The sequence below is a fragment of the Diuraphis noxia genome, unplaced genomic scaffold, assembly GCF_037042655.1.
Source record: "Diuraphis noxia isolate RWA-SAM2 unplaced genomic scaffold, SU_Dnox_SAM2 contig0001, whole genome shotgun sequence".
In the NCBI taxonomy this organism is placed as follows: domain Eukaryota; kingdom Metazoa; phylum Arthropoda; class Insecta; order Hemiptera; family Aphididae; genus Diuraphis; species Diuraphis noxia.
In genome coordinates this window covers 33,188,999-33,215,292 of record NW_028301711.1, presented here as the reverse complement: position 1 = coordinate 33,215,292, position 26,294 = coordinate 33,188,999, and the positions used below count along the sequence as shown (strand labels likewise).

The 26,294-nt window shown below is 32.0% G+C and overlaps 2 pseudogenes; both read left to right on the top strand.

Annotated features, from left to right (window-relative positions):
• Positions 1 to 11,879, top strand: part of LOC149060570 (uncharacterized) — a 38,156-nt pseudogene extending 26,277 nt beyond the window's left edge.
• A 4,280-nt stretch (positions 11,880 to 16,159) lies between these two features.
• LOC149060569 (uncharacterized) lies at positions 16,160 to 17,795 on the top strand (annotated as a pseudogene).
• Positions 17,796 to 26,294: the final 8,499 nt, after the last annotated feature.

The window sequence follows — 26,294 nt, the reverse complement described above, 5'->3', positions numbered from 1 at the left end:
ACCTATTGCTTTGGAAAAGGTAACTCTATGTAACATAGTTATATTATATTGTTGGATAAAATCAGACATAGACTTTTAAACGAAATTTAACAGAAACATAAATGTTATATGTATCTATACATATCAGTAGTATGATTCATATTACTAAATTACGATACTGTTACCAAAATGAAATAAAATTGTGTTGTTAGAGAGGTATTTTATTGATGGAGTAAAGTTATGAATATAAAAAAAAAAACACTGTCATCGTGTTTTTGAATGAAAAATTAACCAATAACACTCAACATTCTTTTTCAGCAAAAATATTGATGATAACAATAATTTAAGTCAATACTATACAGGGTGATTCTTTTATCAAACAACGCTCATTATTTCAAAAACTATTGACTTTTTTCAATTTTTTTTTTTTTCAAAATTTTACATCCATCTTGTTCTAGAACTATATATTTTTTTAAATATTTTCACCCTTATATTTATCAGGTAATCCATTATCAACTTTTGATTTTCAAATGACAACCTATACTTAAAATGTCATAAACTAAAAAGGCTATTTTTTCAATGAATTTTCACGTTTTAATTTTCAATTTTCGTTAATCCGTTTACAAGATATAGCATCCCAAAGTTAGGTGGTTTTGGGTGGTGTTTGTGTGTTATAGGTGAATGTTATAGGTGTACACTAAAAGTGTAGTTATATTCTAATAACAATACACCGGTCACTGGGCGGTGGTGGAGCTTTTCATTATATTTTTAGGCTTGTTTAAAAAAAAAAATACCATCGTTATTTATTTTGTACTAGTAACCTATAAATAAATATATACATAGATCTCAGGGCCCCATATATTGATTGTGTCCGGAACCCCAAGAATCCTAGTTGTGGCGCTGTCGCCAAGTATGTCCCATCCATAATTAATTCTATGGTGCCAGATAAAGTTTACAATACAGTGTTAATATATGGCAATCTCAACTAATATATGGTAAAGTGGAAGGATATAGACATAGTATTAACTCTCAAATCTGAGTTTGTAAGAAAACATGGACTAAATTACACATCCAATATTTCAAAAGAGTACTTACCTAACTATATTTTTTATTTTATAAGAATTTACAATGTAAAAGTCAGTATAAAAACATGTCTCATAACTTAAAAATGAAGTTAAATGCCCTTAAAAAATGGAAATTAAATGCAATACAGATGTTAACTGTAAAACTGGATGAAGATGACTTTCACCAAATATTCTCGAGAATAATATAAATCCAATTGCTGAGGTTTATGAGAATGCTGTTGGAATGTAAATTTGAATGTATCAATGCAAAATTGGAGAATCAAGAAATTTTTAATATATAAAAAGTACCTACTGAAATCTATGTCTTGATAGTAGTAGCAAGTATTGTCCGGGTACTACAGTGATAAAGACAAATCAATAAATATAAATTATAGTAATAAGTTTAATACAAAAAAATGATTGTAAAAACGAAGAATCAAGAAAATATAATATGATTATATAAAACACACTGAAAATAATGATCCACAATCATTAACGTATATGGATTATTGCACATTGTGTGCGTCAGAAGCTTACAATATTTTTCAATTATAAAAAAAAATTATAGTATAGGGATTTAAAAGACTGAACTTACGTTCTGATATATCAGAATTGATGGTTGTCCCGTTACATCAGTGGTCAACGATGATAAAAAAATATCCAAAAAATAATAAACAATGTTATGAAACAATTAATATTATACTGAACAATAAAGAAATCATATAATTGTATAAAATAGACATATGAAGATAGGTACACTTGAATCAATATCAAAATGAAAAATTGTATATAAAATAAGAAAGGTAGTATATGATAATCGTTTATGCATTTAAAATACTTATAAAATATTATAAATATGGTTGCTCAACGCTCATAGTTAATTAACAAACTAAGGACGACAACAGTATTTCAAATGATAAAAAGGAGATAAATTATGTGGAGGCTCGATGGATTGTTTTTGTGAAATGTTAAAGCATCTCATAGACAATAGAGTTAAATGATGTATGTGAAGATAATGTACGATACTTTTAAAGAGTTGAATGTACCTAACATTATATAATCAATGACAAAAAACAGAGATCTTAGAATGTTTCATTATGAATTTTTTAATTGTTTAACCTTGTTTTTAAAATACCTAGCTCGTTTAAAAAAGTTTCTATAACATGCTATAAATTTAACTATTAATATATTGATTATTTTGTCAGCTAAAAACTGTATTACCTGCTATGAAAGTATAAATGTATATCAGAAACATATATAATTGGTTACATCAATATAATAACAGTTACCTATTGCTTTGGAAAAGGTAACTCTATGTAACAAAGTTATATTATATTGTTGGATAAAATCAGACATAGACTTTTAAACGAAATTTAACAGAAACATAAATGTTATATGTATCTATACATATCAGTAGTATGATTCATATTACTAAATTACGATACTGTTACCAAAATGAAATAAAATTGTGTTGTTAGAGAGGTATTTTTTTGATGGAGTAAAGTTATGAATATAAAAAAAAAAACACTGTCATCATGTTTTTGAATGAAAAATGAAACAAAAAAGCTTTTGACTACCCAAATTGCCATTATAAACCCAAATAAATTTACATTTAACCATCACCAGGAAAGTGTATATACCCATAACACCGGAACCTAAAAAAAATTCCTGCGCAAAGCATAATGGCTTAAAAACTATTCACAATTTAAATAAAAATAAATATATGTTCCATTAATTGTACGTATATAAATATTATTAATGATTTTAAAGTTACCAACAGTAGAATGAAGAAATCAATATAACTGGATGGGTTACGTCTAGTTGTCCTCGAACACCACTTTGTCTGCAGCTTGCCACCGCACCTGGAATGAAGATTGTACTACGATCTTCATTGGTATTTTCGTGTCCCAACGAAGTGTTTCACTGATTACTATCATTAAAACGATTAAAGAATTGATCAAGTTGTTGTGAAGAATTAATCAAAGTATTTTTCTAGACGATTAACTAATAATTATTTGTGTTAAAACAGTGGAAAAAATATCACATACTATTCAATAAAAAAAAAATTCTTTATAACATATTTTTAATCGATTAATGAAATATCTTATTATTGCGGATCGGATCATGAACGGAAAAGACAGTAAATTAGTAAATTAAATAAATCACTACACTGTACACATTACACAACTGGCTAACTGACGCAGATACCTACTTCCACTCCTGCTATCCCACCGTTATTTAACCACTTTTGGGCCACAGATTTTTAAGACATATTTTTAAGAATACAAATTGTTTGGACCACCAGCTACGGGGACAAAAATAACGTCATAATATGTGAAATATATATTTGAATCATGAATGATAAAATGTATGGCATAGTTATTTGAAAATTGAAATAAACATCCATATAAAGACAAATATTTAACCATCTTACAAAAAATATTCATAATATTGTTATAGGTACTAGCTATTGTGATTGCTAAATAAGCGCGTTGTATTGTTCTTTTTTTATAAAAGATTTAATTTGTTTATTAAGAAACCAGGTTAGGGTTATCCAAAACGTCTAATAAATCTATGACGGTAATTAAATATACTTTAATTTATAAGTTTAGATTTCTATAATATAAATATTTTAATAAACAATAATTTTAAATTATGTTGAAACATCAGCGAAGAAAAATTACAATATTAATCTATGTAGAATTTTAGTAAAACAAATATGTGAATTATTAACCACTATTTTGACGATTATATTATTGTTTGGTAATTTACTGCAGTTTATCGAATTATTAAGATGTTGAAAAATACGGTAGCGTATTAGTCCCTGAATATAATCATTAATAACATTAACAATGAAGATATTACCGACAGAATAATGATGAAATAAATAAAACCTGTTCGAGTGTAACGAGTGTGCCGAATGAACGAAAAACGACCAGCAGTAACCTCTCCACCGGTAGATTTCAACTGAACCCAACGGGACGATGATTGCCCGATTTTTGATGATCTGGACCGGACATTTCGATGGACAGCAATAATATAACGTCGTGCCATTTTTTAAAATGATGAGGATAAATAAAATTGCAAATTATTGCGGAAGGCCCGACGGGAAGTTGGTTAAACGCGTGAAGATGCCGAAATCAAAAGAAAAATCATGTAAAACATGCGTTAAAGGATCGTATTTTATGAGGTGAGTAACGGTGATCAAACAGAGAACGAGACGCGGCTAGAGCAAACGTTTGCAGAATGAATGCAGTACGCGGTGCAACCGCATCCTGGTTGACGCCACACACCCCTACCCAAACACGCCATACCCCAAAACTATGTTAATATTAACGATACTACCGCCATGACGTGGCGGCGGTACCATACAGTAAACTGTTCCAATAAACCAGTGTTGGATGACTAATCACGATAAATATATTAATTATCAATTACCTAATCTATATAAAAATCTAAATCTTTAGCTGAAAACTCCGGTTATGTGCTGTAATTCATCTAGATGTCTTTTTTTTTACGTAGTAGAAATTATTTTAATTAATTTTAATATTAATTTATTTTATACCCTGTTTGTGGTAATATACTTTACTATTTGTATTCTTTATTTTCTATTACTATTTTTCGATCGGACAATAACAATTTCTATTATAATATAATATTAAATAATTTATTATAATATTATTAGTAATTAGTCATTAAAGTCAATAGTCTGTACTTTATAGCCGCAATCGTACGCTGAAATTCTAAATGCTGGCAGATATGTGGGTAATTAAAATAAATTGAATAATATCAGGTCGAAATGTGGAAAGAATCTACACAAATTATAAATAACTAAATTAATTATTTCGTTTTAAAATTTATTCCTTGATTGCACGTACAACCAATGGATTCAAAATACTCTGATAAACGTGGATATATGCATATTTTTCTGTGACTTTTCCTATATTTTATTCACTTTAAATGGAATATATTTTAGTTTAATTTTTAAATTAAAAGATTTTTGTAATGCAAAAATAAATACATCTGTATTTTTTATTCTAAAAAGACAATAATTCTGTCACCGCTATACCACTGCAGTGTTAGGGGACCTAAAAACGGAATCTTTGTAAAGTACAATTATAGTCAATATAATTATGTTCGTTACTAAGTTGTATTACTATTACACAAAACACTGCGGGAATTTAACGTCCATTAAGTGTAAAAAACCAACATGATAAACGAGAAATTATTGTCTTTATTGTAATATACGTTAACTACTGTTACAAGTCGTGTACAATAAAATAAATTGCGGAATTTAACTTTAATTAAATGTCAATAATCCTAAATGATAAACTAGATATCTGTATAACGTTTTAATTTAATATAATAGAAATTTTTTTCTAATTTAAACCCAGCTTTAATCACAATAAATTAAGGTTATTCTGTGCATTCAAGTCTCCCCTCTACAACAATCACGGACGTCTAATGTGGTAACATTCCTATAATAATTGTATTACAATTCCCTATGATCGCAATAATAAGATATATATTATGATGATAAACCATTAAATTTATCGAAAACGAGAGATATTTAACCATGCTTATGAGCCATATAATATTTGTGTAGTAAATAAATGTAATTAATGATGTATCTAAAATATAAAACATTTTAACATTCAATATTATAAAAGACTTCACACTTCAACAGTAAGTACCTTTAAAAAAAATAATAACGTTTTATTGATTGCTAGCACCTATGTTCATGCTCTGATTAGTTGCTGTCGTTCAAATGATAACTATAAAAAGAAGTTTTACTCGCCTATTTGACATTGGGTAGTTGTAGTTATTTTTATACGATAAAGACGCGTAGTGGCTAATCAATTTAGGTAAATTACCTATAATTAATCACAAAAAATAAAATAATTGATAAATACATCCAAATATTTGTAATACCCTGTGGCGGTCATATATTATGATGTACAAGAAAGCTAATCTTCCTCCTCAGTGCATTTTTAAATATAGTATACAGCCACATAGGGTGAGGTACAATAAAGACCTGACAAAAAAATTATGCTAATTAAACGTATGGCAAAAATCCTTAACATTATATGATAAATGAATAATTCAAGTAATATAATCATGTTAGCTAATTTTCAAAAATCATATTTTTAAAAAGTTATTACGTTCCAAATTAATTTAACTAAAAAAATATTGAATTTTAGAAAAATTCTAAAAAATAAACTACTATTATAGACTTAGATAAATCTTTTTACCATCAAAAATGTTCTTATAATCAGATTCATAAATAATGGTTTGAAGTGATCAAAAAAAATTATAATGAAATTTAATTTTTTTTTATTTTCATTACTAAAAAATGAATTATACATGTAGCGCTATTGGGTCTCTTAATGAAAGAAAAAATATTTATTTGAACAAAAGTTATTCAAAAAGTCAATTCTATCTTTTAAATCGTGTAGGTATGCTTTTAATATAAAATATACATAATATGAATTATAGGTTTAGTAATGTTTATATATTTATTACATTAATTTATTAAAACATATATATAAACAGTGTATCAACCATAAATGTATTGACTTAATAGTTAATTCATTGTCTTATAATAAAAGCATATACGTTTTATTTTACTTGGCAAAGCGTATGATATGTTTTCAGTAATTACAACACTTCTATGAAGATAGCTGAGACCACTCCATCAAACCACCGTGTGTATCATAGACATAATATAATAGGTACATGATTTATTGCTTTATATGTCTATAGTGTGTATCCACTGATTTTTCTACCCAGTTAATCTGTGTGTTTATCGCATATTCTAAGCACAGTTCATACTTTCATAGACAACAGAAAAAACCACAGACTAAATTCATATAGTTACTATCCGTGTTTAAAATGTAAAATACGAATATGCTCAAGGAAGATCCCAAGGTGGGCGATCCACCTATCGCCCTCCGCTTCTAACCGCTCTGGTAATACCTTATAGAATATAACGCATATTACCTATAAAATTATAATTTATAATTTATATTAAATATTAGTTAATTCTAAATGCTTATTATACGGTAAAGAAAATGCAATAGAAGGTAGGTACCTACAGTTTTCATTTAAACTTTTTTATATTATTCTATTATTAATTCTATTGTTTTATATTGTTATGTCAAATCATCATTATTAGGTAGCTTCAATGGCGCTCACAGGTTTTCCATGTACCAGTGCAGTTATAATTATAAATGACCTAAATGTATTTAACTTATTTGGTTATTTTAGTTGTTATAAATTTGTTTAGATATTTGACATTGCCAACACCTAACGTTCCATTCAATGATCTAAAGCTCCAAATGAGTAGTTATGCATTTACGAGTATAGTGTTTACTCCAGATTGGGCCTCGGGACCAGAGACACGCATCGAACTAAAGCAATTTCACTACTTGGTACCCAACTTGGATGCAACTGATTAATACGAATAGTTAATAAACTTCAGCGATTTGCTGCAATACTTTGGAACTTTTTTTCGAGTATCATGACGACTACGTTACAGAGTTCGGATTTATATAGATATTAAACATAAAATTATGTGTTGTGGAAAGATTTTTGAAATACGTGACATTAAATTATTTGTAAATGTCACAAGTTAAAAAAGATAAATAGCTGTTTCGTTAGATTTTATTTATCAGTCGTGAGGTTAATTGGATTTTTTAATAGATTAGCCAATTTATTATTTTCATTAGATATTAATATTAGGTTTTTTTTTTTTTTTAAAGATTCTTACACCGCCAACGTTAACGGTAAACGTGTTTCAACCGCCAACACCGTGTCGGCTGCTAGGGCAAAAAAAGCACGCATGAGTCTAGTTCAGTCCCCCGGTTTCGTAGAAATCAAATCTTCGGCAAATAGAAAAATAGTTTGGTATTATGCTAAAAATATTACTAATACATTAATTTATACCGAGTTTCTTCGATCGCTCGAGCCCGAGCTGAACAAATTATTAAAAACACGCGTTCAGCAAGGGGTGATTAAATTTAATCTTAAGCTCGAGGCAACGTATAACCGGCCCAACGTACCAAACTCGTCGGAGAACCGGGCATTCAAGACTTCGGCGGTAGAACTTTTTGCGGATAGTGACATTAGTACAATCACTGAGAGGGCTTTTATAAAGTTGTTGAAGGAGGAGGAAGAATATAAATCACGAGGAAGTGGATTTATATTAGAGAGCATAGATGGGTTATTGTTAGCGGTCTACAAATATACTCCGATGGGCGGATCATCGTATATCGAGTTGCCGGCCTACATAGAAAGGAAACGGAGCACCATCAACCCGCGAGGCATGTGACTGAAAATGTATCGGATAAATATAAATATTACGTCGGAGAAAATTATAAAAAGCACGAGAAAAAATATAATTTTGAATGTATATCGTTCCCTACACCTCTATCAGACATCGCTAAATTTGAGAAAAATAACTCGACTGTCTCTGTGAATGTGTATGTTTTGGATAAAAAGTTCCAGCCACCGCGTAAATATCCGACGTACGAGTCGTACCCGCTACGTGTCGTCGATGATGAGAAAGCCAACCACTTTGATCTGTTGTTGGTGACGGACGGCGCCAACTCTCACTACGTGTATATTTCGAATTTTTCCAGGCTGGTCCGCGCTCAGAAAACCAGACACACTGAGAGTGTCGTGTTCTGTAAGAGATGTTTTATGAGTTTCGACGACAGACGTCATAAATTCAAGTTGAGTGGGCAGGAGGCCCTGGACCAACACAAATTGATTTGTGGGGCGCACAAATCAATTTTACCAGAGATGCCTAAAGAGGGTGATTGTGTTGAGTTCAAGGCGTGGAAAAACACGGTTAGGCATCCGTTTGTCATTTACGCGGATTTTGAGGCGATCTTGGCGAAGACGGAGGAGGCAAGAGGGGATAGTACCACGATTACCCAGAAACACGAAGCTATGAGTTATGGGTATTTGGTGAAAGCGAGCGAAGACGTACCGGCAAAGTTATTGCTTCAACACGAGATACCGACGGGGCCGGTAATCTACAGAGGCAGCGAAGACAGGACGGACGTAGCGAGACATTTTGTGGAGACGATAGTTGAGGTGGCCCTGAAAATTGAAAATCTCATGAAGACGAATATCCCGATAAAAATGACTAAGGGTGAAGAAAAAACACATCAAGAGTGTATGAAGTGTAATTTATGCAAATGTATATTAGTCGGGGACGATAAGGTTAGGGATCATGATCATTTGACAGGCAAATTTAGGCAGACCTTGTGCTCTAGGTGTAACTTAGAGTTGCAACAGCCTAAATTTGTACCTGTCTTTTTTCATAATCTCACAAACTACGACTCTCACTTTATAATCACCGAACTTGGGTATGATACTAAGACGATCAACGTTACACCTAACAGTGAAGAGAAATATATATCTTTCTCGAAATATATAAGTAGTACCTTCACTGTTCGGTTTATCGACACGTTCCGAGTTTGGTACATTGGTCTACAGCTTAAAAAATAAATATTGAATTAAATATTAAATCAAGCTAACTTAACCTAACAGCTCATAAAATATACATACCATGAACATTTTTTATATGCCTATTGAGATGTGTCTTGTAACTGAATGTCGATGCGCAAATAGTGCAAGAAAAACGAACACCATTGTGATTTTTTTGATGAGCAGTCAAATTACCTTACGCGTAAACGTGAATGGGCACTGCTCGCATTTAAACATTTTTTCAAATTTTATTTTTAACAAAAATAAACACTATGAGTTCCGTGTAAATAATGTTGAACAGTAAAACTTGCTGACAATATTTTAATGGCTTAGTTCGCAAAAAGAAAAATATACGTGTTCAACGGTTTAAGACGATATACGTACTGAAGGGATGTAGGCTCCTTAGGGCAGTTTTTAAATATTAAAGACTTTTTACAGTACGCATGCGCTAGTGGTATAGGAAGTGGTAGTAAAGGAGTGGCAATCTACGAATGTAGGCACATTAGGACAGTTTTCAAATATATTTTTAAATCTCGTAAAGGAATGTCACAAAAGGTATCTGCCGCCAAAGGATGACCCATATAACGACAAATCTTTGAAAAAGCCGCCTACAGAGAAATCGGCCACATCGAATATACCATAGCGGCACACTTATAACGGTAAAAGAGTGTTATATAAAAGGGAGGGTCAGCCGCCTAAATATAAATCGGTCACATCTAATAAATTATCAATGACATAAAGATATGGCCTAAGAAAGCGGCATAACGGTAAAAGCGCTACATAAAAGGAAGGGTATCTGCCGCCAAAGGATGACCATATGAAAAAGCCGCCTACATAGAAATCGGTCATATCGAATATACCATAGCGGCACACTTATAACGGTAAAACTGGTAAAAGCGCTAACAGTCGTCTTGCCCGTCTATGGCTGATGGCTAAAAAGCCGCCCACATTTAAATCGGTCACATCCAATAAATTATCAATGACATAAAGAGATGGCCTAAGAACGCGTTATAACGGTAAAAGCGCTACATAAATGGAACTTATCTGCCGTCAAAGGACAAGCAATGCTCACGATGATCCTTAGCCACCTACATAGAAATCGGTCACACCAAATAATATACCAATGACAAAGGGAGTAACGGTAAAAGCGCCAAAGGATGACCCATATTACGACAAATCTTTGAAATAGATCGTATCGGCAGTGTATGAGCATCAGTCTTGACGAGCGCTTAATGTGAGATTCACCCTGTGCTTTACTTGTTATAGTTTTTGTTATTTAGTCTTATATTACACATATATACGATTTTTATTTATCAAATCTTTCGTCTGTAAAATGTAAGTTTTTTGTTTTTTACACTATTCATAAATTGTTTAAGATTTACATATAACTCGATTTTTAGATGATTCATCGTCAAGTATGCCGTGGTTTAGAGGAGATGATTATATCAGAGTTCTTGCAGCGAAACCACCGGTAAGTTTTAAATAAAATTATTACTTTAACTCAATATAATATAAAATAATAATTTTTAATTAGACTCAATCCGAAGATAGTGGGTACTTATCCTATCAAGATTCACAAATAAATCGTACGTTGTCGCCAGTTGAACATTTAAATTCTTCGCCGGACATGTTTTCACCTTCAACACCGGATTCTCCCCCTTATTTTTTTCCAGCAAATGAAACAGTAAGTTTGTATATATCAATAGACCTATAATTCATTATAAAATTGGCATAATCTGCTTTTAGCTAAATAATAGACCGTCATCAAGACCCGTAGATTTAAGCCAGTGCGGACAACGATTTGTGTTCTCACCACGGAGGCCTCCTGTGAGACGGGATCCTCCCGTCGGATATTCTGAGATGGTAAGTTTTAAATAAAATTATTACTTAAACTCTATATAATATAAAATAATAATTTTTAAATAGACTCAATCCGAAGATAGTAGTGGTTCCACCTATCAAGATTCACAGGTAAATCGTTCGTTGTCACCCGATATGTTTTCATCTACAATACCGGGATCATACGCAGTGAATTTGATAGAAGCCATGGAGTTTTCTCCGTCACCACCACGACAATCGCAGATAGACGAATGGCTTAGAACAACTCCGCTATCACAAAGTATGTCAAACATAGTACCTCCTGAATATGACTTGATCATTAACGGGAGGATATTAAACACGACACAACCGTCCCAAAATGAAACTGGTTGGGCGGAGGATGGCTACAACGATATCCTGGCTGAGCATATGTTAGCAAATGATGAATGGTACAATGACGGGGCTGACGAGGTATTGAACATCCATATGGGTGCCTTTGAATACCACGAAGGTGAAAAATAATTTTTTTTAGTTAAATATATTTTTTTTTTTATTATGATAATATTATACATAATATTTTAAATTAAATATATTTTTATTGTGATAAATATATTTAATTTATGATAAATAATATTTTGTATATTTTATATTTTTATTAAAATAAATATATTTTTTGTATATTTTTAAATCTCGTCTACTTAATTTAGTGAAAATAACGCTAAATGGCCTAGTGGGTTAATGTTATAAGAGGATGTCGATCAGTTATTTCGTAGTTTCTTTCCCAGTCATATATGATAAGCGATAAATGATAACTGATAACATAATAAGTGATAAGTGATAATATATATCTCGCGCACGTGCGCGACCGGGCGGTGGTCAGGAGGGTCAGAAGGGTCAGCGGTCTGAACATACCAAATCATACTACTAATATATGAAAAACAAACCTAAGAAATGGGGTTATAAAATGTTTGTTAGGGCAGGCATAGATGGCATGGTTTATGATTTTTTAGTCTATTCTGGTGACTGTACTTTTCGTGGTATAACTTTTTCTCCTCGTGAAATGAGTTATTTTGGCTTAAGACCAAGAGTGGTCATAGCACTATCGATATCAATACCAGATAAACCAATTAGTGTAATATATTTTGACAATTGTTTTACTACTCCGGAGTTAATAAACTACTTGAGATCTGAGTTTGGTATATTAAGTTTAGGCGCTATTAGAAAACAGCATCTACGAGGGTGTCCTCTAATTGAAGATAAAATGTTAATGAAACAACCAAGAGGCACTTATGAATACCTTTGTGATAAATCCAAAAAAGTTGTAATTTTAAAATGGCTTGATAATAAGGTAGTTAGTTTAGCCAGTTCCTATACACAGGAAAGTAAATCGAACACTAACATTATACAGCGATATTCAAAAGGTGCAAAAAAAAGGGTGCCTGTTCCATACCCTAATATATTCAAAGAATAAAACACTCATATGGGAGGTGTCGATTTAGCAGATATGTTAGTTGCATTGTACAGAACTGGGTTAAAGTCTCATAAATGGTAAATGTCTTTTTTTCTCAAATGCTTGATATATCTGTAAACAATGCTTGGCTACTATACCATAGAGATTGTGAACTGCATAAAGAAAAAGAAAAAAGGCTCAAAGAATTTCGACATGAAATTGCAGTTGCCCTAACTAGTAAGGACAAACCACGGCTAGGGCGTAGGTCAACTTTGGATAATAGTAATTTTCCTATTAAAAAAATTCGACATGAAATAGCTCCAAGACCGTACACTGATATAAGATATGATAAAACAGATCACTGTCCTACCTTTACCAAAAAAGTTAGATGTCGCCATTCCTCAGCTGGTCAAACTTCAATAATATGTTTGAACTGCAATGTAAGATTGTGTTTAATTGAAGCACGAAACTGTTTTCAACAGTTTCATTACAAATAGTTTCTAAATGGTTCCTTTTTTATAAGTATTATAAATATAATACTTTTTATTGATATTTTAATACTTTTTTTTGTAGAAAATAATGAGATTATTCAAAAGACTGAAGTCATCTTTATTATACAATGTAATAGTTAATATTTTATTTATTAATTTTAAAACTTCTGAACCAAAAGACTGGTGAATAAAAAATTATTTAAAGACTGTTTGTTATTGTTATAATATATATACATATATATATATAAATTTATGTTTTATTTTATTTTTTGTTAATTTATAAATAATTAATTTTTTTTATAGTCAGTTTATTATTTATAATTTCTTATAGTTTTTAAAAATAAAACAAAGTTTATTAAAATAAAAATGTATCAGTGTTTTAATATTATGTTAGAACCTTTTTCATATTTAATCTTGATCTTGAAATTGTATCTTATCAGATACATGTATAAAATAAGGGTATTTTAATAATGTAACCCCAGAGATACAACTTATATTTCAAAATTGTTTTGACAAAAATTTTTTTTTTCAAATTTGGATTCTAGGACTCTTATATACTTAGAAAAATATGAGTTGAAAATTTTAACACAATTAATTCATATAGTGTCAATTTAAGGGTTAACAGATTTTTCTGGAGGATGAATTTACCGCCGTATCGAACATGGTGTATCCCCCTCGATAGGGGGAATGTGTTGAAATATGTTAGTCATAGTGTATAAGAAAAAGGAAGGATGTCGTGTATTGGTCGATAGAAAAAATTTGTTTAAATTACATTATCTAGAGGAGAGTATTAATTTTGAAACGGTCACACGATTTTTACGTGAATTACGGATTATGGTAGGTAAACGACTGCCGACTCTTTCACCCATAGGTCTCTAGATGTTGTATAAGTGGGAGCATTACTGTTTTGTGCGGTGCACACGAATTGCGTACCAAAACAGGTAGACGAACCCTTTTGAACGAATTGCGTCCGGGACGCAATTCGTGTTACCTTTTCATCACTTAACATTTTTTGAGGTTTCTAGTGGTTTTCAAATTTATTTTTAATTTTGATATTTTTAAATTTTTAACAAAATAATAATAATTAAATATTTATCATTGATATAATATTATTATATGAAAACTTATTTTTAGTGGTTTGTACTTTTAGGCCGGAGCTATATAGTATTAGCCGCTTTTCGAACGCAGCGTATTTCGCGGGGTTTTCTATCGAATTGAAAATAAACCAAAGCATTTTCAGTTCGATGGACATGCGACGGTATACGCATTGTAAAGCAATAGCTCCGACCAGATGAATATTTTCGATAAAAATATTAAGGACTATACGGACTTCCCAATCGATAAGTAACTATGGACTTCTGACTTATAATTTATATGTTTTATGTTTATGATAGTATTATATTTTTTACAGTTAAATTTAAATTTTTATAAATAGGTATGTGATTAATTATGACATTATTATATTTTTACAATTAAATTTCATTATTTTTATATAACCTGGCATATCTTTATTGTGACAATATCATTTTAGGAACCACTTACAATAATTAACTGAGATGAAAAACTAACACGAATTGCGTACGGGACGCAATTCGTTCAAAAAGGTTCGTCTACCTGTTTTGGTACGCAATTTGTGTGTACCCGTTCTGTGTACGTATGCGTGGATCAAACCGGGTGGGTGCAATCCCTAGCTATATGGTCACAATAATCCTTTAAAAAAAGCCGCCATAGAAATCGGTCACATCCAAGGACAAAGAGTAACGGCACATACTTATAACGGTAAAAGCAAAGATTGTTAATTTCTTAAATATGGGTATCTGCCGCCAAAGGACGACCCAGTCTCACGATGATTCTTTGAAAAAAGCCGCCTATAAGAAAGCGGTCACATCCAATAAAACAATAAATTATCAATGACAAAAAGAGAGGCTACGGCCTAAGAAAACGGTATAATGGTAAAAGTTCTAGTAACTGGCGGAAGCCCTCATTGGATCATCCCTTGTCTCTGGCGGCACACGAAAATAGGTCACACACACACACACACACACAGCACCATAATGTGACAACTACGTATGAGATTCTCCATGACCAAACAATGCTTGTCGATCCTTTCCCTGACCGTTATTTATTTACTAAACCCTAGTATAACTCTTATAATTTTATATCTTGTAATTATTAATACCTTATTTTAAAATAAATGAAAAAAACTTGTTTTTAAATATCATGTTTTTTTTTTTTATTGATTATAGTATAAAAATTACATTATAAATCATTTATCTTAACCTACGGTTCGCGGTTTTAAATATATTATTTTTCTAGTAACTTAATTTACGGGTTAATTTTGCCCATTAACGTGCTGCGTATGCCCTCGTCAGCGGTCTGTTGACTTGACGCTAAAGAAAAATTGTTTCCCATAGTATAAAATAATAAGTAAAAATATATTTAATATATTACCTCAATTTTGGATAAAGATAACCATCCTCTTGCCAATTGTTTATATGCTTTAATCTTTAATTGTGCAATTAAGCAAATACCTGCTACCGGAAGACATTCTTTCAATTTCTTGACCTCTATGCGCTCCAAATACTCTTCAACATCGCTTATGTTGATGTCTTTGGGTAACGGAATTTCCTTCCCAAGATATATTGCGATCCTGCAGGCCTGAGACAATGCAGTGGTCCGCGTGTACATGTTTTTCATCTCTATAACTTCTTCTATAGCATCACTTAATTGCAAGAGTCTTGTAACATTCTCTTTAGTCATCTTCACATCTTGGTCTTGTCACAAACACTTTATTGATAAAATATTGGCACAGTTGCAATCATCAATTTTAATTAATTTAAACTCCTTCAACAGTAAATGAGATGGAAGTAAAAATTTTATGTCGCTAAGAACAGTAAGAACTACATGTAGAGACTTATAAAATTCCACACTCATTTTAACACACTGCGAGTTACTTGATATACAAACAACGCAATTAGACAAAAAATCTGGATCCAAGCCTATATTTATAGAAATATCGTTATCGATAAAGAACTCAGTACAATCTATCAGATTATTTGCCATTTTTTTTCTTTTTCGAACGATTGTCTTTAAATATTACGCACGCGACTGGTTTGACGGAAGACTCACGACTGATGATGTACAATATTACGCTACTAAGCGCTCATGTAATACCTTCCACTCTATGTGGTAACACCCATTGGCACATACTTATAACGGTAAAAGCAAAGAATGTTACTTTCTTAAAATATGGTATCTGCCGCCAATGCACGAGCCATTGCCACGATAATCCTTAGCCGCCTATACTAAAAAGCGGTCACACCAAACAAAACAATAAATTATCAATGACAAAAAAAGAGGTTACGGCCTAAGAAAACGGTATAACGGTAAAAGAGTGTTATATAAAAGGAAGAGTATCTGCCGCCAAAGCACGAGCCATTGCCCCGATAATCCTTTGAAAAAGCCGCCTCCATTTTTCGAGAGATATAAAATATATTTTATATTATTATGATCGCGTATTGCACTAAACTTAATGTTATATTTGATACTATACATAATATTTTTTATTAAAATAACGTCGGAAGGTTAGTTTATTCACTATTAATCAATTGAGTGAAAATAACGCTAAGGGTATGTGGCCTAGTGTGCTAAAGCGTAAATGATATAAGATTCCCGATCAGTTGTTTTGTAGTCTTTTCCCGTAATATATCAATATATGCGCGAATGCATATAAGCATACCATACATTGCTAGAGACCACACAGGAAATCGAGCGCTCTCATTGGCTGTATTACATATTATGTTTCACCAACACCAACTTCAGAGCTCATCGACTGTAATAATTTCATACTAGACTTCCCCGATCGTAAGTTTTTAAATGATGGACTTGATTCAGAAGACAACTTCAATATTGTTATTCATATAATAACACCGTCGCGCTATGTAAGCTTATACGATGGTTTTTTAAGACGTACATTATCGATGATGGGGAATATACTGTCATTCATATTAGATGTCCCACAAAAATGTAGAAAGCAGATTTTTCTGGAGGATGAATTTACCGTCATATCGAACATGGTGTATCAAGGGGAAAATGTGTTAGTCATAGAGTCTAAGAAAAAGGAAGGATGTCGTGTATTGGTCGATAGAAAAAATTTGTTTAAATTACATTATCTACCATTATCATTTTTGAAACGGTCACACGAAAAACCAATATCATACGACCAGTTGTTTTAAATCAATTTGCGATGATCGGTAATTATATTGATCGAAAATTCGTTAAAGTTGAAAAGCCACCAAAAATAAACGAAGAAATAATGATTTTTATTAAAAACCTCCGGGATAATCTAATCACTACGAATCCCGACTTAAACTTTGTTAGCCAGCTGAAAATATTTGCACAAGTCAATTAGCTGAACAATGGGCACAACGATGGAGTGAGGAAATATCACCCGAGGTAATTGAACCTATCATTTATATCGCTTGTAAAAATATTTAATGTATAATTATTATTTTATAGTTATTCACAGAATCTGAAATGAGGCTCATATCACTCTTGTAGCCGCCTCAGTACTCGAGTATGTCTCCAATGTATGATAATAATGATTTCGACCCTTCGCAGGCACAAGTAATTTATAACTTATATATATTGAAATGATTTAAGTATTAATAATTTTAATTTTATAGGCAGCTAACGATGATAGTGGTATAGATGATTTTTAAAGACAAATCAACCCTACACAAGCGTCATGGACAAAAAAAAATAATAGTTTTAATAAAATATAAAATATTATGTATAGTATTAAATATAACATTAGGTATATTATTGGATGTGACCGATTTCTATGTAGGCGGCTAAGGATTATCGTGAGCATGGCACACGGAAGCTAACTTATGTGTTTATCCACGTAGTGCTGTTCCTGGCCGTCGAGTAAAAACCAATTACATCCTATCAGCAACCAATGATACGTCTCATAACAGATATCACATATGAGATATCACTTGGATATTTGTGATCGCGGAAGTATCGACAACCCTCATTGGTGTTTATTTTTTAAGTCATTACAATCTTTTGGTAGACGTGCGTTATCAATGTCTTTCAAACGGACTTACACAACTCACCGCTCGTGGTCTCGCTGCTAAATGCTCCACGCCATCAATAAAGGTTTTCGTGGGAGAAACAAATAACCACAATTTACTACGGGAATTTTCTGGGATTATCTGACTGTTTGGAGCACCTAAGACACTAAACACTTTATTATTCAGACACTAGAACCCCCAGTATCTTGTAAACCACAACGCTTAGCAGTGTTGTATATGTGTAAGTATGTATTGTATATGTATTATGTATGTATGTATGTATGTATGTATGTATGTATGTATGTATGTATGTATGTATGTATGTATGTATGTATGTATGTATGTATGTATGTATGTATGTATGTATGTATGTATGTATTTATGTATGTATGGGTTGCATATCAAAGCTCAAAAATATAGACTCAGGGTAAAACGAGTGTGTGACCATTTCGGTTCTCACGATGGTCTACATGACCGAAATGGTTAGGTTAAGCCTCGGATGGACAGTTGTGACAGGCCCAGTTGATGTTCTTCAGTCAGTCAAGTGAAGTCTGGTGGAAAGAGTGAACGACACAAGCGTTACTCCGCAGAGTATCCTTTGAGTATTAAACAGGGCGTCATATAGTTTTAATCATATACTATAATAATATTATAGTATCAGTGTTCATATAGGTTTTTATACAATGATAATCAGCTATGTGACGGAAAAAGGACCTGCAGCCGTATCCTACTTCGTTTGCGCCTTTTTACCACCATCTCACAGGAAGGCACACGCCACCCTTTGCAACGAGCCCTCATCCCTCTGGAAAGTCGTACTCGGGCGCCCGGGCGCCAAGTAGGTAGCGGCTCCCCGGCAACTCTCTATAATTGTATTCGGTATCCATAAACAATATTTTCCACCACCTAAATTTCCAACATACAAGATATTCCCGCTCAAAGTTGTTGATGATGAGAAGTGAGACCATTTTGATCTACTATTAGTTACCGGAAACGATAAATCACATTATACTTACATATCTGATTTTTCATGGCTTATAAGATCTCAAAAAACTAGGCACAACGGTCGTGTTCTATTTTGTAAAAGATGTTTTGATGATAGGCGTCGTAAATTTAAATTGAGCGAACAAGAGGCACATAACCAGAATATGATGATATGTGGAACTCACAATCCCATACTCCCTGTACCAACTCCATACAAATGGGTTGAACCCATATTGAACAGATTAGACGAATTGGACGATACGCTTTACCTTCTGTTGCTATGGCCCCCGATAGTTTATCAAAATAAGTGTTAAGTACAATTGTAACAGTTGTTTGTAATTTTCACGAAAAACTTGAACGCATTTGTGTCTGTAATAACTATTTTGTATGCAAGTGGATCAACATTTTATTAGCCTATTCTTGTCACTGTTTTGACATTAAACTTGTATCTAGTTGTCATTATGATTTTGATATATTATCTAAATCAGAAATTCCAATTGAAGAACAATTGGATAAAGTTAAAATTTATAAATTTGGTTAAAATTTTGATGATAATCAAATAAATGCATAGAAAACTTTAATGCCCAATAGTTTTCCAGCACTTGATTGTAAAATATCAACTGTTGCTCAAAAACCAACATGAGATAAGCCAGAACATAAATCAAATACAAATATCAAAACTATAACAAATAAAGAAGACAACTTTCCTCCACTTAGTGATTCAAAAAATGTTCAAAAGAATACTCCTACAGTATCTGTAATAAACAACTAAGAACACAGGTCATGGCAGAAGTATTACTAGCCTAGTTCGAAGTAATACCCATAACCAGTTAATTGAAAACTCAAAGAAACCATCCAAGGGAAGAAAACTTTCTATTGATAGAAATAAATATTGCAAACATAATAGCTATTACATAATTCATTACTAATGTCTTCATTAAAAAAAATAATATACATATAATCATTTAAAACTGGTTATGTTAATACTATAAATATTAAGGAACTCATACAAAAAAATGCATTGATATTGTACAACAATAAAAAAATGTATTATTATCAACAAACATTATTGTGAATCATTTTACTTATATAAAGGTATATTGTGTAAAAATATAATACTATTTCAGTAAATAAGAATTTAATAAAAATATATTATTTATAATCTGAGTTGTTGGTTGGAGGTGGCCTCTTTGTTATGAAGAGGCCTGACTTCAGGTAGGTAGTTCTAAAGACTAAAACTATATGAAGTAGATTGTGAAGATTCCCTTCCCACCGACTGGACCCACATTGCCGTGATGGAGGGCTCACCGGCCTTTAATTTGGTTGGTACTAAGAGGTCCTGCCAGCGAACTGGCTTTCTCCTTAACCCAGAAGTATTCAAACTGTGCGTCGCGGCTCCCAAGGGCGTCGCGAGAGTTTGCAAAGGGAGCCATGTCAAAGCACCGAAAACCAACATCATACCTAGGTCTTGTATAATTATTATAAATATTATTTGAAATCACTATGGAAATAAAAACGACACACCTTACGATTCGATCATTTGAAGTCTTATTTCTAGTCACTATTATTATCACCCGTATAGAATATTTCCCATATTGTATCCGTGTGTTGTTTCAATTTTTTCATAATAATTTGGGAGCCGTAAAAATATTGTGAAAACCCAAAGGAGCCGCGCGCTGTAAAAGTTTGAATACCTCTGCCTTAACCGATTAGTGTCAGGAAGGTTTGGTTCACCTGCTTCCACCAGCAAATGGACCCAGAAGGTAACTGTAAATCCCCTGGAAGTAGGTAAAATGCAAGGGAGAGACACCCTTAAAAAAAAGTACAAATGTAAGTAAAGAACGGAAATTTGGTTACCACACCAGGGGATTCGGACCCCCCAGGTGCCGGCAGTAGAGAGTGGATCCGGATTATAAGCCAAGTCCAATGTAGCGGACCTATGACGGTCGTAGTAGGCCATCACTGGTGGAAAAATGTACATTTTTTTCAACCAAAACAAAAAACTTGCTTAGGAAGATGAAAAGTTGGTGTACCGATCTATACCACCAAACAGACCTTGTTTATAAAAGAAGTGTGACACTGAGGGTTTACGTAGACAAGTCGTCGGATAGTATCGACGAACTGTCTACTAGTCTTTTAGAGGTCAGCTGAACGTCAAACCAAGGGACAGTGCCAACTAGGCACTAGGGGTAGGTACAGAAACCGAGGCGGTGCTGAAAACCAGAGGAAGCGATGAACAGTATACCAATCAGGAGGTCAGCACTAAAAACAAGAACGACCCGGTGCACGATCAATGCAGTCACGTCAAGTTGACAGACACGAAAAGGAAGAAGACGTGTAATCCACGGGATAACACCACACAGTCCAAGAGGAGACACCAAAAAGAAGACCACAGAAAAGAGTCCAATGCTTGTCCTGCTTGTTTTAGTAGATTTATTAAAAATATTTTTGACAAATTTATCAGAAAACAAGAAGTAATCGTTTATTTTGACGACATTATGGTGGCCACTGAAACAATAGACGAGCATCTCGATATATTAGCTAGAATATTAACCACCATGAAAAACCAAAAATTGGAAATTCGCTTAGATAAAACTCAATTTTTAAAATCCGAAGTTATTTATTTAGGTTACCGCGTTAATGCTGACGGCATTCAGCCAAACCCAAAAAACGTTGCTATTATTGATAATTACCCTATACCGTCGAATCAAAAAGAACTCCATAGTTTTATCGGACTTGCATCTTACTTCCGGCGATTCATCCCAAACTTTGCGTTATTAACTCAACCATTATATAAGTTATTAAAAAAAAATATTATTTATGAATTTGGGGAGGAACAACTAAAATCATTCGATATTATTAAATCAAAACTTAATGCTCAACCACTCTTATCTATTTATGACCCTAACGCTCAAACCGAATTACATTGTGACGCGAGTAGTCAAGGGTATGGTGCAATATTGCTGCAACAACAAAATGACAATAATTTCCACCCTGTTTTCTATTATAGCCATCGAACCACTGACGTAGAATCTAGATACCACAGTTACGAACTCGAAATGTTAGCGATAGTTAATGCTGTTAAACGATTCCATATTTATTTACAAGGTGTCCACTTTAAAGTTGTTACTGATTGCAACAGCGTTACATTAACTTTACGTAAAAAAGATATCAACCCGCGTATTGCACGGTGGGCGTTATTTCTACAAAATTATTCGTATGAGATAGAACACAGTCCTGGGTCAAAAATGCAACACGTAGATGCATTAAGTCGTTGTCGACACATATTGGTATTGGAAGGATGTACTTTTAACCAGACACTCGCTATTTGGCAAAGTACTGACCCCGAAATTAAAAATTTAATTAAAATACTCGAAAAATCGGAACACCCCTTATTTGAGATGCGTAATGGGTTAGTGTATAAGAAACACGGTAACAGACTTTTGTTCTATGTTCCAGCTGGTATGTATGAACAAATAATCCGAACATGTCACGATGATATTATGTGTCACATTGGTGTTAATCGTACAATAGAATATATAAAACAAGTTTATTTGTTTCCGAAGTTGGCTGAACATGTAAAAAAATACATAAATAATTGCTTGAAATGTATTATATTTTCTCCCAAGGAAGGGAAAGTAGAAGGATTGTTAAACATAATTGACAAAGACAATAAGCCATTCCAAACTATTCACATCGACCATTACGGGCCGCTCAATAAAACAAAAAATCGTTTTAGGTATATTCTAGTCGTTGCAGACGCTTTTAGTAAATTTCTGATTTTATATCCCGTTCGTTCTGTCACCACTAAAGAGACCTGTTTAAAACTAGCACAATATTTTTCATACTACAGCAAGCCAGTTAAAATTATATCCGATCGTGGATCGTGATTTCGATCTGACGCTTTCCGAGAATTTTGTGAGCAACACGAAATTAAACATATTATGACTGCAGTAGGATCGCCGCAGTCAAATGGTCAAGTAGAGCGATATAATCGTAGTCTCACGGTAATGCTATCTAAGTTGATGCATGAACATAGCCAAAGTTGGAACGAACATCTAAATAAGATACGATTTGCAATAAATAATACTCACAATAGATCTATCAACAATACACCAGGTAAACTTATTTTTGGTATGAATCAAGTAGGAAACACTAATGACTATATTAAAATTTATTTAGAAACATTAAACGAAAATGACGACGATAGAGTATATAAAACAACTAGACAAAACGCATTTGATACTACACGACAAAACCAATTAAAAAATAAAGCCTACTATGATGCTAAACATAAACAAGCCAATACTTATTCTATAGGTGACTATGTTATGGTAAAAAAACGTTGATACAACTCCAAATACATGTAAAAAACTTATACCAAAATTTAAGGGACCATATAAGATACTTAAAATATTACCCAACGATAGATATGTTGTGGCTGATATTGACAGATATCAAGTAACACAAATACCCTTAAATACCGTTATTGCTGCCTGAGACATAAACCCTGGGTTACATTTAAGAAAAAATGACTAATAATTATTTTAATTTGTAATTGTATACTTTATTAAACATTTTAATTATTATTTTGTTATTATATAAATTTTATAGAATAAGACCATGATCGAAGTCGATCAATATTGTCAGGAATGCCGAGTTGTAGCGGGATATTTCCCGAACGGCCACTACTATTATTATTATTATTATTTCTATCATTATTATTATTTTATCGGACGCCTAGCCGACAGCCGTTAATAGTAGTCCAACGACATTCGGCGATATTGTAGGGCGTGGCGCTCGTCGCTTTTTATTTGTATTTGAGTATTAATTATTATTTTTTATTTTACGCCAGGCGGTCCCGAATCCCGATAGTGGCGGGATACTGGCGAAGAGTTGTGTACTAATTATTTATTATATATATAAGAGTAATAACTTTTCGTAATAATATGCAATAAATGTCAACGCGTATAACTATATTTTTGTTGTTCCTGACTTAAGTGCCCTCTGACCTACAAATAATTGTATTTATAATTGAAAACATTTTTAAAAATGTTTTGCCTTTTTAAATTTTAATAATTCAAATTATCATCAGTTAATGTATTTTATTATTTAACTGTAAAAACTTAAAAGTTTAAAGTGTTAAGTAGTTATTTATTTTGTAACAACTAATAAGATAAATAACTAAAATTAAAAAAGTTGCAAAATGGAAGTATTGTTAATTTAAAGACAGAATCAATATTATAATATAATTTATATATATTTATAAAAAAAAAAAAAAAAAAACACTAAAAGTGTAGTTACATTCTAATAACAATACACCGGTCACTGGGCGGTGGTGGAGCTTTTCATTATATTTTTAGGCTTGTTTATAAAAAAAAAAATACCATCATTATTTATTTTGTACTAGTAACCTATAAATAAATATATACATAGATCTCAGGGCCCCATATATTGATTGTGTCCGGAACCCCAAGAATCCTAGTTGTGGCACTGTCGCCAAGTATGTCCCATCCATAATTAATTCTATGGTGCCAGATAAAGTTTACAATACAGTGTTAATATATGGCAATCTCAACTAATATATGGTAAAGTGGAAGGATATAGACATAGTATTAACTCTCAAATCTGAGTTTGTAAGAAAACATGGACTACATTACACATCCAATATTTCAAAAGAGTACTTATCTAACTATATTTTTTATTTTATAAGAATTTACAATATAAAAGTCAGTATAAAAACATGTCTCATAACTTAAAAATGAAGTTAAATGCTCTTAAAAAATGGAAATTAAATGCAATACAGATGTTAACTGTAAAACTGGATGAAGATGACTTTCACCGAATATTCTCAAGAATAATATAAATCCAATTGCTGAGGTTTATGAGAATGCTGTTGGAATGTAAATTTGAATGTATCAATGCAAAATTGGAGAATCAAGAAATTTTTAATATATAAAAAGTACTGAAATCTATGTCCTGATAGTATTAGCAAGTATTGTCCGGGTACTACAGTGATAAAGACAAATCAATAAATATAAATTATAGTAATAAGTTTAATACAAAAAAATGATTGTAAAAACGAAGAATCAAGAAAATATAATATGATTATATAAAACACACTGAAAATAATGATCCACAATCATTAACGTATATGGATTATTGCACATTGTGTGCGTCAGAAGCTTACAATATTTTTCAATTATAAAAGAAAATTATAGTATAGGGATTTAAAAGACTGAACTTACGTTCTGATATATCAGAATTGATGGTTGTCCCGTTACATCAGTGGTCAACGATGATAAAAAAATATCCAAAAAATAATAAACAATGTTATGAAACAATTAATATTATACTGAACAATAAAGAAATCATATAATTGTATAAAATAGACATATGAAGATAGGTACACTTGAATCAATATCAAAATGAAAAATTGTATATAAAATAAGAAAGGTAGTATATGATAATCGTTTATGCATTTAAAATACTTATAAAATATTATAAATATGGTTGCTCAACGCTCATAGTTAATTAACAAACTAAGGACGCCAACAGTATTTCAAATGATAAAAAGGAGATAATTAATGTGGAGGCTCGATGGATTGTTTTTGTGAAATGTTAAAGCATCTCATAGACAATAGAGTTAAAAGATGTATGTGAAGATAATGTACGATACTTTTAAAGAGTTGAATGTACCTAACATTATATAATCAATGACAAAAAACAGAGATCATAGAATGTTTCATTATGAATTTTTTAATTGTTTAACCTTGTTTTTAAAATACCTAGCTCGTTTAAAAAAGTTTCTATAACATGCTATAAATTTTCCTATTAATATATTGATTATTTTGTCAGCTAAAAACTGTATTACCTGCTATGAAAGTATAAATGTATATCAGAAACATATATAATTGGTTACATCAATATAATAACA